Consider the following 15,989-nt stretch of genomic DNA (forward strand, 5'->3'; position numbering starts at 1 on the left):
TTCAACGCGTCCCCGGGCCATCTTCCACTTTATATGGAGATCAAAGATGGCTAGGGTCCGAAGGGACTCTATGTATAAAGATCTGGGCAATGGGGGAAAAAAACACTCCCAATGCCACCTTCACCCTGATGGCCACCTTTGTGTGTGGCTGCATCAAGCTGTGCGTGGATCCTCAGTACACAAATACCAAGTGTCACTACATACTGAGGTTCTACCTGTCCCTGGTATTGCGAAGGATGGGCCTGGCCTCGCTGCCATGGAACGCTCCAAGTAGTTGGACTGTTCTGTATCACCTGTGCTTCGTGGAGAAATTTATGAAGAAAAAAACCTTTGACCACAAGTCCATCAGGAAGTGGTCAAGCACATAGTGTCCTTGAGACCCTTTGGGAAAAGGAGAGGATGAATCCTATTGTGTGGTTCCTTGGGCAGACCATCAAAGTCATTTGGCAGAATGCCTTATTGCCAGAACTTTCCAACAAGCACCAAGACATGGCTTGGCTGGTGGTGAGAAGGGCTCTGCCTGTGAGATCCATAATGCAGGCCCGGACTCTCTGCTGCACCACACACTGCCCTCGAAGCGGCTGTGGAGGGGACAAGACTGTCACACACCTCTTTCTGGAATATGCCTACACAAAGGAAGTCTGGAGAGGAATGCAGTGGTGTTTGTCGATGTTCATCCCAAGCAACTCCGTGACGCGGGACTCCGTGCTCTCTGGTCTATTCCCCGGGATGCACACCGAGATGAACATCAACTGTGCCTGGAGGATCATGAACTCGGTCAAAGACGCTCTCTGGTCTGTCCAACACCTGTTGATCTTCTAGCTGAAGGAGCTGACCCCGACTGAGTGGCAGCTTCCAAGGTCCAGGACTACGTGTTGAGGGAAGCAGTCTTTATTCATATGTTCTTGCAAGAGTGGGTGTCCAAAAAGTAGGCACACTGCTGAACAATATCAGTGGATTTCTATACAGTCTCCGTGAGTCTCTCTGTACTTCCCCTTATATCTCATTGGTTGATTTAGCTGATGCGTGTAGCCTATCACAAGCCCTAGCTTCACTCCGCCTCTGTTTATCTCTCCCATTATTCTAATTCTATTGCCCCCCAACCCATATTTACTTCTTGCCTTATTTGGTCATTTTTATCCTATTCAGTTTCTTGTGCGAGACAGTTGCAGTTGCTCTGTGCAGCTGCTGATCTAATCATTTTACCACATCCATCTGTGGCCTCTTGATAGCGTGCAACCCTCCTCCTGATAGCTGAGTCTTATGACTTCTGCTGAAGCAACACTTCCACACGTTTTCCACAACTCCCCCTTTTCTTTTTGGCTAATATTTGTTAACTTCTGCATGTCCCCCATATGTCGCCTCCAAGTTTGTCAGCAGCATCCCTGAGACCTCATCTATCTTGGAAACTTCTTTAAGATCACTCGTCCCCTCATTGTTCAACGGGTAGAGTTCCTCTCGCTGACTACCTGTTAGGGCATTTGATTAGTGAGGGCCATTTCAATCAGCCACTGGGTTAGCCCCCATGCACAAAGTATGATGCAACATCCTATAGCTATCAGTACTCCAGCAACCACTATCAAGGGGGTGAGTATGGAGACCACTATACTTTTCCATTTCCCAAACCAGGATTCCAGCCATCCAATGAGCGATGTGTCTACTCCTGAATTCTCAGCCAACATCTCTGTTAAGGTAGTCAACTCCCGCAGGGCTCGAGTGATTGACCCATCGGGCGCTGTGTTATTTGGAATAAAGGTACAACAGCTCCCCCCTAACATCATGCACATCCCCCTTTTCTTGGCTAGGATCATGTCTAAGGCAATTCTGTTCTTCCAAGCCATTCTGCTGATTGCATAAAGCTGCTCTGCTATACCTTTGACTGCATCCCTAGTGTAGCTAATGAACCTTTGCTGATTATAGAAAATATAGGTTATCCAATCCACATTCTTGTTAACTGTTACCCACCGGACGAGAGCCGACTCAAAGCCTGCTGCAATCTGGTTGCGAGCCTTGAACTCACCCGGCACCCCTCTAGGAACTTCTACACAGTCTAGATATATCTGATTATCAGAAGAGGTACCCAATAATGATCTTTTACTCTGACTCCCTTTGGTCACAATCCTTTCCTTTACAAATTCCAAGGTGAATGGGATTGCCAATTGCACATATGCCTCCCCAATCTGGAGGTCGGGTGGGCCTCACCTCTCCCTCCACAGTACCACCACAGATCTGCTCGGGGAACCTGCAGCGCTGAGTAGTTCTCTCCCTTGTTCATTCCGGTCACATTTTCAATTTCGATACACGATTTCAGCTCTCCCAAGTCTCTGAACTGATTTAGACCTTGTCTGCTAACACACGACGTGTGATTGCCAACCGTGGCCAAAAACGTGGGGGGGATTTTTAAATCTTTCTTCTCCAAGGGAGGGAACATTAGTGATAGGGAAGCACAATTCCCATTATTCCATGCAGTCTTATCCTGATACAGGGCAATCATACATTCCATGCCCTTACTGTCTCGCTGCCACCCGAGTGGAAAGGGAACTACCTGGGTCACTGGCCTACTGGAGGCACATGTTTTTGTTCAGACTTTTCACAGTGTACTTTACCCATTCAAGCCAGGCATTTGTATCCCCATAGCTAGTTTCTATTTCGATGATCTGTTTTCAATCCTTCACCTCTATAATTGTTACCACCTTAGGGTTGTTGGAGGGGGCAAAAGGCATTCAAGTAGTCTTTTTATTCACTTCAACTGGCCACTTTCCTTTGCCCACCTGTATGCGGAAACATCAGCCTGAGAAATCCTTCCTGTTTGCTTTCATCTCTATCTCAAATGTTTCATTTAATTGGACCTGATAGGTGTCTCGTCCCCAGAACCACTTCGTGCCATGTGGTTTTCTTTATCGTTAAACATATTGGGTTACACTCTTTATCAGGACACTCAAGAGTTGGCCAGAAGGGGCCCTGGTATACTGTGACGAGTGGATTAATCCAAGTACCACACCCAAGGCCATCCCTGTAGGACTTAAGATGCATCTCTGAGAGTAGCTGTACATTTCCACAATCAACTAGGCTGCAGGCATCGGTATCTATTACTTGCGGATTAGCACTCTCGGGGACCGTTACTACCAAGTAAGAGGACCACATCAAGGTTCGACGAAATCCTAAGACTAGGAGAGCTAAGATCCTAAACCTAAGTAATCACCTCATTCTAAACATAGTGCTGAAGCACCAAGAGACTTAATATACAATCTTATAGAAATTATCCTGCGCTCGTGTCACCACTTTATAATCAGTCACTCAAAATTTTTAGCCTGAGTTTTAATGGTTCTTTTGTTGATTCGGCTGTCCAGACTTCTTTCTCAACCGGAGACTCCACTGGTCCCTTAACTCTGGTGTGGTGAGTCCAGCCTTTCTCCGCCGTCCTTATTGTCATTTCGGGAGTCAAAAGAGCCTGCTACGGCCCTTCCCAATCTGGTTGTAATTTAGTCTCTGTTGATGACTTCACAAGGACTCAATCTCCCGGCCGGATTGGATGAATGGCAAAATTGAGAGGTGGTATCTGTGCAAGTAAACCCTGCCTCCTGGGAAAAGACAAAGAGGAGGACAGGCCCAGTATATGCTTTCTTAAGAACAAGTTCTTAGTTTCGGGGATCGGCAGTCCCCCTGTCGTTCCCAAGTATGGCAGCACAAACAATATTTCATAAGGCGACAGACCCAAATCTTTCCTTGGAGCCGTTCGCACTCGTAGGAGTGCTATCGGCAAACATCGGGTCCAGGGGAGTCTGGTCTCTAATACCAATTTGGACAATTGTCTTTTAAGGGTTTGGTTCATCCGCTCAACCCTCCCTGAAGATGGAGGGTGCCAGGGGTGTGAAGATCCCAGGAGATTTCCAAGCTTTGCATTATTCCCTGGAGCACCTTCGAGGTGAACTGGTTTCCCTGGTCTTAGTCTACACGTTCCACTATCCCATACCGGGGAACTATCTGCTCAAGAAATATCTGAGACACCCCACTTGCTGTGGCTGCAGCCAGGGGGTATGCTTCCACCCAACCAGATAAATGGTCTAACAGAACCAACATGTATTTCAGCCTTCCTACCCAATTCAGTGTAATCCACCTGTACGCTCTGGAAAGGTCTTAGCCCAGGGTCTCTCCCACCTGGGACCTGTTTCCTTTGTATTTTCATGTTTATCTTCTTACATGTTATACAGCCTTCACATATCTGTTTGGCAATTGTGTATATCCCTTTACATCCATATTTCCTAAGAATCAAATCACACATTGCCTGCACTCCCCAATGACTCCCCTGATGCAGGACAGCCGTGATTTCTCGCATCAGCATCTTAGATAACATTTCCCGACCATCGGGTAACACCCATTTCGTTTCTACCATTTTCGTAGCCCCTAGTTTCTCCAATTCCTGCTCTTCCATAGCACTAAATAGTGGTCTCCCCGCAGGTTCCCATATTGTTGGGACCAAGGTAAATATCAGGGCGACCTGTGAATTTAGAGCTGCCTCCTTAGCGACTTCACCCGCCAACCTATTTCCCCTTATCTCAGGATCATCTCCCCTCTGATGATCATTAATGTGGACGATGATTATCTCCTTTGGCACAAAAGGGATTCCAATACTTGAACTAATGGCTCATGAGCCAGTTCTTTACCTCTACTGCTTACCAGTCCTCTCTCCTGCCAAATTTTCCCAAATGTGTGTGCCACCCCGAAGGCATACATAGAATCTGCGTAGACAGTTCTTTTCTCCCCCTCCAAGACCTTAAGAGTGCATTCTAGTGCATAGAGTTTGCAAGACCAGTGCCGACTACACTATCGCATATCCATTGTGTCTTTTGCCTTCAATTACTCCGGAGGACCCATCAACGAACAGTCTGGCCCTTGCGTGGAGGGGGATGTCCCTAAGGTCCATTCTTACTTTAGTCTGATATTCTATGATGTCAAGGCAGTCGTGTTCTGGGTCTGAGGGAGCTATGTCCTCCCCCCTCCAGAGAAAAGCAGCTGGATTCAGACAAGTGTCTGTGATCAACGTCAGGTCATCCTTCTCTATTACAATTGCTACTGCCTGCACACACTCGGGCAGCCCTCCAGAAACTGGATCTAATAATTGAGACAAGAATGTTACTGGCTGTTTCATCCCTCCCCATCGCTAGGTCAGGACCCCTAGGGCTGCTCCCTTATCAACGATGGTAAACAAGTGAAAGGGCTTATCTAGGGAAGGCAATGCAAGGACAGGGGCATGCATCAAACTTTTCTTTAATCTTTCCACTAATTCTTTTTCTTCCTCTGTCCATTTTAACAACTGTGGTTCTTCTTCCAGCAATTTAAGGTATAATCTCTTTTGTCTTTTGGGCGTATGACTCAATCCTTAATCTACAGTATCCCGTTAGCCTCAGAAATTTCCTTAATTCCCATTTAGTCCGAGGGAGTGGCATTTCCACTATCCCTTCAATCCTTTCAGGACTTATTTTCCTTTTTCCTTCACTGACCAGGTGTCCTAAATATTTTACTTCCCTTTCTACATATTGTAATTTGTTCCTCGAGACCCTCAATCCCTGTTGCCCCAGAAAATTTAGCAATTGGTTAGTCACTTCTGTTGTTCCCTTCTCATCTTCTCCCGTGGCTAGTAGGTCATCTACATATTGCAGCAAATTTGTCCCTTGGGGACTTATAAACTTCTCCAAAATTTGTTCCAAAACCTGGCCAAACAAGTTCGGAGACTCAGCGAATCCCTGAGGAAGCACTGTCCATCTATGTTGTTGTTTCCACCCCGTTCTTGGGTCTTCCCATTCGAAGGCGAACATGTTTCTGCTTTCCTCTGCCAGGGGGCATGTCCAAAAGGCGTCCTTTAGGTCCACCAGATGGAACCACTTGTGGTCATGTGGGACTTTACTCAAGAGGGTATAAGGATTAGGGACAACTGGGTGTCGAGTCTGTACTATCCTGTTAAGTACCCTTAAGTCTTTCCTGGCAAAATGGGGGTATTATAGGGGGACATACAGGGTTCCAGCAGGCCGTCCCTAATTAACCCCTCTATCACAGGTTGTAAACCCCTTCTTCTTTGAAATTAGGTATTGTCTCTCACATACCGTCTCCCCCACATGTTGCAAGCTGATCTTGAGATGGGCAATCTGCAATCCCCCTTGATTGCCTTCTTATGCACATACCGTGGGGTCTATTTGTTTTTCCTGTTCCTCGATCAAAAGGGCCACTTTTACTACTAGTTGTTGGTTGCTCAACCCGACCCCTAGTCCTAATAGTATAAATAAGTCTCTTCCTAACAAACTACTTCCTACGTCAGGAATGTATAACAATTGTCCCTCAATTTTTCCTTCATCACTTTAGAGCATCATAGGTTCAAATACGGGGACTGTAAATCCTTCCCCCTTCACTCTGGACACCATTATCTGTTGTTTTGCAAATTGTACTCCTTTGGGTATAAAATTTAAGGATGATTGTGCTGCCCACGTATCTATTAAAAAAGTTGTATCCTCTTGATGACGTCCCACCTTTAAATTTATCAAGGGTTCCGGTGGATCCGCGGGGGCAGGAACCCCTGATGCCCCTAATCTTCATCAAAAATCATAAGTCGTATTGCCCTCTCTTCCCTTTTCATATCCGGGCACTCCCGCTTAAAGTGATCACATCAGTAGCAAACCGCCCGTGGAGATTTCCACCTCGATCTTTGTCCCTGTCGACTGGACCCACTAACGGGTCCTCCTTGTTCTCTTCGCCTACCTCTATTTTCAACATGAAGCCAGCCACCACTCCGGTTGCTTACTATCGGTTCCACTCTTTTCTTGACAACCTCATCAACCGTGGCTATCATCATTTTCGCCTTCTGTTTTTGCTTCTCATTCTCTCTCTTTACACTTTCTGTGCCTCTCTTAATAATTCATTCCATCCCTCTATTTTCTGAATTTTCTTTTGGACATCCGGCCATGCCTTAGTCACAAAATGTACTTTGAGGAGGCCCTGTGCTACTGGATCCTCAGGATTCATACCTGAATACTTGTATCCTTAGTCTTTTGATTCTTTTCTCTTGTACAAGAATTATGCTTCGAATTTTTCAACATCTGTCCCAAAGGATTTTCCAGAGGGATGTTTTCCGGGACTTCTCTATCCTTTTTCCCAGGCATCTTATTTTTACTTCATTTGCCTTCAATGGTGGTCAACCCATTAGTCCCTTAATTTGACAGGTATCACACTCCCAGTCACCAAGGCAATACTTAAAAGTCTATTTTCTTACCTTGGTCCATGCATGGAGTTGCCCGACTGCAGTTGCGCCTACTGTTCCGTGCCTGTCTTATTTTCCTGCTCTGGTTCGGAATGACACCCCTAGGATCCTCGTCAGTCGACGGGGCTGGGCACCCACCGATGAAAGACACAGGACCGCTCTAAAAGGAACGGGACGCATCTTCCCAGTTGTCGACGGTGACCACTCCGCCAGTGATGACAGTATCCTAGACAAGGCCCCAATTGTTAGAAACGAAGCTTACTGCCAAATAATTTTAGTCTGAGTCAAATGCCGAAGCAATCTTTATTCATACGTTCTTGCAAGAGTGGGTGTCCAAAATGTAGGCACACCGCTGAACAATATCAGTGGATTTTTATAGTCTCTCTGAGTCTCTTGGTACTTCCCCTTTTACCTCATTGGTTGATTTAGCTGATGTGTGTAGCCTATCACAAGCCCTAGCTTCACTCCACCTCTGTTTACCTCTCCAATTACTCTAATTCTATTGCCCCACCCCCCAAACCCATGTTTACTTCTTGCCTTATTTGGTCATTTTTATCCTATTCAGTTCCTTGTCCATGATAGTTGCAGTTGCTCTGTGCAGTTGCTAATCTAATCATTTTACCACATCCATCTGTGGCCTCTTGATAGCGTGCAACTCCCGTCCTGATAGCTGAGTCTTATGACTTCTGCTGAAGCAACACTTCCACACATTTTCTACAGACAGCATCCAAGGAGGATGAGAATCGACATTGCAGCCTGGGGCGGCATGGTGGCTCAGTTGTTTGCACTGCTGCCTCACAGCACCATGGACCTGGGTTTGATTCCAGTCTCGGGTGACTGTGTGGAGTTTGCACGTTCTCCCACTATTTGAGTGGGTTCCCTCCAGGTGCTCCGGTCTCCTCTTTCAATCCAAAGATATGCAGGTTAGGTGAGGTGGCCACGCTAAATTGCCCATTGTGTTAGGTGTATTAGGTCAGGGGTAAATATGGGGAATGGGTGTGCTGCTCTTCTGCGTGGACTGGTTGGGTCGAAGGGCCTGTTTCCATCCTCTGGGGAATCTAATGGAAAGCCCTCTGTCAAGCATGTGCAAGACCTTTCAGCGTGGAACACGCGGGGAGGGACAGAGGGCAGCACGCGCCAGACTTGTAGCAGCCGTTGTCATGGGGTCGGGGAGGGGGGCATTGTGACGTCACAATGACCGGGCGTTCCGGCGGCGGGCGCGCAGGCGCACGGGTGGGCGGCTGCAGTGTTACTTTGTGTGGTGGAGTGTCGGAGTTCGATCGAGAGTGGGATCGGTGGCTGGGCTATGGAGCATGTCCGTGCACCGCTGAACGTGAGTGCCCCCTCCCTCCCCTCTCTCTCGCGTCGAGAGTGCATGCTTTCCAAGTACTTGCTTTGTTTGCGCCGAGAGCCCCTGAACTTGCAGTGTCCTGTGCTTCCCCCCCCCCCGCCCCGGTGCAAACTAGCACCCACCCCCTCTCAATATTTGAGTCGCTCTGTCTCTTTCCAGTCAACATTTTTTTAATCTGGAGGACCACGGAATGTGGCTCATTCTCATCCACGTTTGGCGACTTGGCTTCCCAGCCGAACAGCTCTTCCTTTGGCGCAATTTTCTTTTAATGCCCAGCTATTTCCCCTCCCGCCCCCGATTATATTTAAAGGCTATTCACATTCTAAAAGTGCAGTCAGTTTAGGCTAGACTTTTAGTATTTTGTGTCCCAGTACTTTCCAGTGCTGCTCGGTTAGATAACGTGACAAAGAAGAAAAGTCCGAATTTAAATCCATTAAAGCAAACGTTCCAGACTCCTTATTTAACGCTTCAGCCTCCGAGTAATTGCGGGAGAGAGGGAGCCTGAAAGAAAACAGTGCCAGACTTTTCCCAATTTAAAAGCAACTTCCCATAAATTGACCTGGAAATTTCTGATTAAAATGTTAGTTGTACGCAGCGTAAACATCCATGGGTTACATCGCAAAATAAAATTACATTGAACTTATCCCATTCTAATCATCAGAATGGACGAACCCTCGTTCGAAAGTAAATTCACGTGTAACCCAGGATACCATCTGCAAGAGCAGTTTCCATGGTTTTTGCTGGTCTTATCTCCCCAGTTTTTTTTGTTGACACGTGATATTTTTGTTTCAGGATTTTGGTAGTACTCTGATCATGTTGTTTTCTCATCCGTCTGTTTCAGCTGCCTTACCCTTGATTACCTACTGAAATACCCTTGATTGTGTGTAACTGCACTTTTAAATCTCTTAAGCTTTGAAAACTCCAATGTAATTATAAAGTCAGTTATTTCATTGCATAATATAAGAATGGACATTAGAATTGATAATGTATCGGGCTAGTTTTTAAACTTAGTCAATTAAATCTATGCCGCTAAAAAACACTTACGATGCCAATAGGTTCCAGTACATTTTTCATTATTGGAACTATTGTGTAAGGTGAGTATTGACTTGGATTGAGTCCATTTTGAAGTGAGTCCCAGTTGTACACTTTCCAATGGGGGATGACTATGAGGATGGCAACAGATGAAAAAGGACAGAAAATGCATGTGTTCATAGAGGTCTGTTGCTATCTCCTTTTGTTTTTGATTTTTGCACTTGTTGCACTTGCTTTCCAATGCAGACCTGAGGCTGTTTGTTTAAACCATCCATATCTATTTATAGAGATGTTACCCCCTACAAAGCCTGTGTTTATTTTGGAAAATTTGTTGATGGAGGTCAACACAATTTCTGATTTGGGACTGTTTTAATATCTTTTAAAACAATGAAATATCCCTGAAATAAATCAGATTAATGAGGGGTTTAATTGCTGTCAGTAGAGATGTCCTGATTTCAGTTACTGTGACAACTAGTTTAACAAATGACGCAAGTTTTAACTACGCTTTGCTAATTTCTTTCTCCTGTGAAACCAGCATTGAGAAAATCGTTGGCTTATTTGATACATTGACCCAGTATATGCAAAAGAAGTGATTAAACATTAACGTTGTGTATTATAAATGCAAATGCTCTGCATGTTTTTGGAAATCTTTGAGGTGCAGCTCTGTTTGCGAAACCTATTTCCATTTCTGTTGCCCTATAAAGTATATTTCAGCCAGACATGTTCTAATCAAGTTGTACCCCAGAAACCATGAGAAGTACTTGGAGAATAGCCAGGACTGTGTCATAAGTTTAATGCATGTGGGATATTGTGCCAGATCTGGTTTACATGTTGTTTAGGATAGTGATTACGATGCTTATTGTCTTCCAAAGAGTTTGTTAGACTTGCAAATGTCATTGCTTTAGTTCCCTTACTAATTCACTACTAAATAACTCTTGCCAAAGTCAACACTAAGCCAAGGCTTGGTATTGTGTTGTAGAAATATAAGTTTTAGTTTACGATTTATAAATTCCAAGTAGGGATGCTTTCCCTGGAGCATTGGAGGCTGAAGGGTGACCTTATAGAGGTTTACAAAATTGAGAGGCATGGATAGGGTAGATAGACAAAATCTTTTCCCTGGGGTCAGAGTCCAGAACTGGAGGGCATAGGTTTAGGGTGAGAGGGAAAAGATGAGACCTAAGGGGCAGCTTTTTCACACAGAGGGTGGTACGTGAGCTGCCAGAGGAAGTGGTGGAGGCTGGTACATTTGCAACATTTAAGAGGCATTTGGATGGGTCTGTGAATATAATCAGGAGAAACTAAGTCAGAAAACATTAATCAAGGACGAACCTTCATGTGTTCCTTCGTGGCGATGAGATATGTAAAATTGTCTTCAAAAGGGAATTATTAATTCATTTGTGTTCCAGACAAAACACTAGTTTGAAAGCAGTGGTAAATAAAGGAAGGCCTTAACTGTATCCATACCCTTTTCAGAACAGAGCTCAACTCTAGAAGTTGAAGTTAACTAATTGACATCTCTGACAAAAACAGAAGTTGCTGGAAAAAAATCATCTGTGGAAGAGTACTCAGAGTAAATGTTTTGGGTCCAGTGACCCTTCCTCAGAACTAAGCTTTTCCAACACCTTATGTTTCTGATTCACAGCGTCCGCAGTCCTTTTTAAATCTTTACCTTACTGTAAACCTATGCCCTCTTGTGTTGGATTCTGTGACCTGAGGCAATTCACCCTGTCCCTGTTCCTAATGATATTATAAACCTCTGTAAGATCACTCTTTGGTCTTTGGCCCCAGCCAATTCAACCTCTCCCTGTAGCTCAAAACCTCCGGTCCTGTCCTCGAAGGGCCTCTGCTTCCTGGTTAGAATCCTGACTTTAATATAGTAGCATTCTGGAACTTCTTTGGCTTCAACATCACTTTGAGACAATTACACTAAACTCTGGATTGAACCACAATCCAAGAAGACTTATTGAACATATCCTTTAGATTTACCAAATTCGGAGTCTCCAGTAACTATATGTCCGTGATGCCAAATTGACCTCCAAAGGTGAATCCTGTTTACCAATTACTGCACATGAATGTAAATTTCCTACAATTGTTCTGTGTCCTTGATCTAACTTGGCCTTTCTATAATTACTGAGCAAGCTACTGTTAAAGTACACATTTGAGATGGCCCAAGGAATCCCTTGTGGACTCAACCTGTAAGCCCCTCTTGGTTTGTCCTGACGATTGTGCTCTTTGGCAGCCTGGAATAAAAAAAACCTCTTACAGTTTAGTTTAATTTTAGTCATCTCCTTTATTTACCATTAGCATAACACTAATAACCCAGCAGAGTAGGATATCAACTCTTTAAGAGCCCGAGTAGGCTACTCTGCTGTACTGTCACAAACAGGTTTCCTTTGTATAAAAAGTTTACAAAAACACTGCGTGTTCTTAACTAGACAGATAACAGTGAAGGACAATATTTCGGGAGGGATGTTAATTGATAGAGTTTTGTTTCAACGTTAGAATCAAACACTGCTGTTAATTTCACAAGGGAACAGCCGTGAATGTAATCACTTGGTGTCCTGTTTACACAGATTCACTGATGTTAAGGCAAATGTCCTTAATTGGCTTAACCTCCCTGCCTGTCTATTTTCTAGTGAGCAGCAAATGCATTCAATAATTCAACATTACATTTTAGTTTAAAATATTTAAGGACCAGATTTAAGGCTATAGACTTTCTCACTGCCACTTCAGATACAGTCAAATCATTTCCCTGGAGTGGGTCAGTTTCATCGACAGAAACTATGGACAATGTCCCCTACAGTTAGTGTTTGAGGTACAAGGTCCTGCTCTGGGTCCACCTGATACGAAAATACACGTGTATAATCCACACCAGTACTGTTAATTAAAACCTCAGTGTGTAGCACTCTTGGAAAAGCCATGCCTTTCTCCAGTAAAAGACTATGGGTAACCTCTGTACCCCAAAGTATGACCATTAGTTACTCTCCTCATTCTGGTGAATCTGTGGAACTCATTGCTGCAGAAGGTTGTGGATGCCATGTCATTGAGTATATTTGAGACGGGTAGGTTCTTGATTAGTAAGTAGATCAAGACAGGAGAATGAGGTAGAGAAACAGATCAGCCATGGTCAAATTTTGGAGCAGATGGGCGGAATAGTCTAATTCTGCTGCGATCTTGTGGTCTTATAAACTCTGTCCTCTGTTTGAGCAGTATGTAGATTTTATTTTGGCCACCTCACCTACTTAAATGACCTTTTTTCAGAAAAATGCCTCAAGGTCCCTTTTAAACAAATTTTGAGTGCTTGCACATAATTGCACTGCTCCCTACCGGGTCTTGGATTGGACTTAGATCTATGCCAAATGTTTGCTGGAATCAGAGGCCTCCTTTTTCATATTCCAGCCAGTGTTTACCATTGAAATTCTAGTTCTAGCTTAAAAGCTCATTTCTTTTTACTTCTCTGAAGTTTTCTTTCCTCTTTAATTTTACCCTCTGGAATCTTTTTTCTTTTGAAGTATGTCTGTCTTTTTTTTTCATTTGTAATTCCTTCTGTTTGTGGGTGGCACAGTGGTAGTGGGTGGCACGGTGGCACAGTGGTTAGCACTGCTGCCTCACAGCGCCAGGGACCTGGGTTCAATTCCCACCTCAGGTGACTGACTGTGTGGAGTTTGCACGTTCTCCCTGTGTCTGCGTGGGTTTCCTCCAGGTGCTCTGGTTTCCTCCCACAGTCACAAAGATGTGCGGGTCAGGTGAATTGGCCATGCTAAATTGCCCGTAGTGTTAAGTAAGGGGTAAATGTAGGGGTATGGGTGGGTGGCGCTTCGGCGGGTCGGTGTGGACTTGTTGGGCCGAAGGGCCTGTTTCCACACTGTAAGTAATCTAATCTAATCTAAAAGATGTTTCATCTGCAGTTGAACTTTAGCTAACTGAACTGAATTACTATCTGATGCCTTTGTCCAACTTCACATGCTGTTATCTACAATTATATCTGCTTTTTAGCTCCTGCCCATGCTGTACATCTCTATGACTTGAATTCTATCTTCAACTTTTCGCCCAATTCAAATAGCCTAACCTTGGTTAATTAGTGAAAATAAAATTGATAGGTCTTTCCTCTCATAAGAAAGAGACTTAACCAATGCTTAGTTTTTTGGAGGAATAAAGAACAAGTTTGGAGTAATAAGATATGACTTTCCAAGAGGTAAAAACAATGACTGCAGATGCTGGAAACCAGATTCTGGATTAGTGGTGCTGGAAGAGCACAGCAGTTCAGACAGCATCCGAGGAGCAGTAAAATCGACGTTTTGGGCAAAAGCCCTTCATCAGGAATAAAGGCAGAGAGCCTAAGCGTGGAGAGATAAGCTAGAGGAGGGTGGTGGTGGGGAGAAAGTAGCATGGAGTACAATAGGTGAGTGGGGGAGGGGGTGAAGGTGATAGGTCAGGGGGGAGGGTGGAGTGGATAGGTGGAAAAGAAGATAGGCAGGTAGGACAAGTCCGGACAAGTCATGGGGACAGTGCTGAGCTGGAAGTTTGGAACTAGGATGAGGTGGGGGAAGGGGAAATGAGGAAACTGTTGAAGTCCACATTGATGCCCTGGGATTGAAGTGTTCCGAGGCGGAAGATGAGGCGTTCTTCCTCCAGGCGTCTGGTGGTGAGGGAGCAGTGGTGAAGAAGGCCCAGGACCTCCATGTCCTCGGCACAGTGAGAAGGGGAGTTGAAATGTTGGGCCACAGGGCAGTGTGGTTGATTGGTGCGGGTGTCCTGGCGATGTTCCCTAAAGCGCTCTGCTAGGAGGTGCCCAGTCTCCCCAATGTAGAGGAGACCGCATCGGATACAATAAATGATATTAGTGGATGTGCAGGTAAAACGTTGGATGTGGAAGGCTCGTTTAGGGCTTTGGATGGAGGTGAGGGAGGAGTTGTGGGCGCAGGTTTTGCAGTTCTGCAATGGCAGGGGAAGGTGCCAGGATGGGAGGGTGGGTTGTAGGGGGATGTGGACCTGACCAGGTAGTCACGGAGGGAACGGTCTTTGCGGAGGCAGAAAGGGGTGGGGAGGGAAATATATCCCTGGTGGTGGGGTCTTTTTGGAGGTGGCAGAAATGTCGGCGGATGATTTTGCTGATGTGAAGGTTGGTAGGCAGTGCGCCGGCACCTAACCTCTCTACAGTCAGCCCTGCTTCACTGAGGGCCACACTCTCAAAATTGCAAAGGACCCACTCTGTACTACATCCTCAGGAGAATTCATACTCTCAAACAGTATTTCAACTCCATCTCAAACATCAAAAACTGTAAGTACGTCAAACTTTTATCTACCCACCTCCATAACCAGTGCTCCTCAAACATTCCAGAAGAGTCCCCTGGCCTCAGAAACTGCTCGGATGCCATTAGCCATGCAACTGGTGCAGTTGCCATCCCAATGCTGATTGATGATGTCACTTCCATCCCCATTATGGCCACCTCCGCAACCACTTCCGCCCCTCAATTCCTAATGCATCACACGTGACATCACTTCCACCCCTCACATTATCGCTGATGTCACACGCTCAGTGGATTCCGCCACCTGTACTGCCGTGTCTGCCAACACTTCCGCCCCCACCAACGCCACTCACTTGCATTCTGCTGACACGCCCCCCCACAGATCCCACTGTCACCATTCCCGGCCCCTAGAACACTGAGGGGCACACCACCCCTGCTCATGACTCCACCCCCAATCCCCCTACCATCACACCCAAATCCAGTTACTCACTCTGCCCCCACTCCCAGCTCCACACCCACACCAGCTCTCAGCCCTGCTGAGTTTTCACCATCCCTTTAGACCTCCCCCTCGCTGAGGGCGAACGATCAGTCCTCGGCAAAGGACTCCCCTTCATTCCCCTCCGTCCATGCATCAATTAATTTAATACACGCCGTGACGTCGAACACTTCTGCCGTCTCCGCACTTACTTTCACAATCGGGACTATTACCTGCCCTCGACCTCTTTATTTCCAACTGCCGCTGGGACATTAACCGCCTCAACCTGTCTACCCCCCCCCCTCCCCAACTCGAACCTCTCACCCTCACAACGTGCAGCCCTCCAATCCCTCTGCTCCAATCCTGACCTCACCATCAAGCCAGCAGATAAATGGGGCGCAGTGGTAGTCTGGCACACTGACCTCTACACCGCTGAAGCCAAACGCCAACTGGAGGATGCCTCGACCATGACCCCACCCCTCATCACCAAACCATCATCTCCCAGACCATACAGGACCTCAGGAGATCTCCCACCCACAGCTTCCACCCTCATAAACTGGGAACTCCGCACTGCCCGCTTCTACCTCCTTCCCAAGATCCACAAGCCTGACCACCCTGGCTGACCCATTGCCT

The 15,989-nt window shown here is 45.9% G+C and overlaps 1 protein-coding gene across 8 annotated transcripts in view; it reads left to right on the top strand.

The window, feature by feature from the left end:
* Nucleotides 1-7,996: 7,996 nt before the first annotated feature.
* LOC132824979 (uncharacterized) overlaps nucleotides 7,997-15,989 on the top strand; it is a 67,379-nt gene continuing 59,386 nt past the window's right edge. For 7 of the 8 annotated variants that reach the window (XM_060839919.1, XM_060839915.1, XM_060839920.1 and 4 more), the window contains exon 1: nucleotides 8,483-8,582. The gene's annotated coding sequence lies outside the window, so the exon portion shown is untranslated. Of the gene's footprint in view, nucleotides 8,136-8,482; nucleotides 8,583-15,989 lie in introns of those variants that run through there. The other variant, XM_060839923.1, reaches the window with a different exon arrangement.

The sequence above is a fragment of the Hemiscyllium ocellatum genome, chromosome 19, assembly GCF_020745735.1.
Source record: "Hemiscyllium ocellatum isolate sHemOce1 chromosome 19, sHemOce1.pat.X.cur, whole genome shotgun sequence".
Lineage (NCBI taxonomy): Eukaryota > Metazoa > Chordata > Chondrichthyes > Orectolobiformes > Hemiscylliidae > Hemiscyllium > Hemiscyllium ocellatum.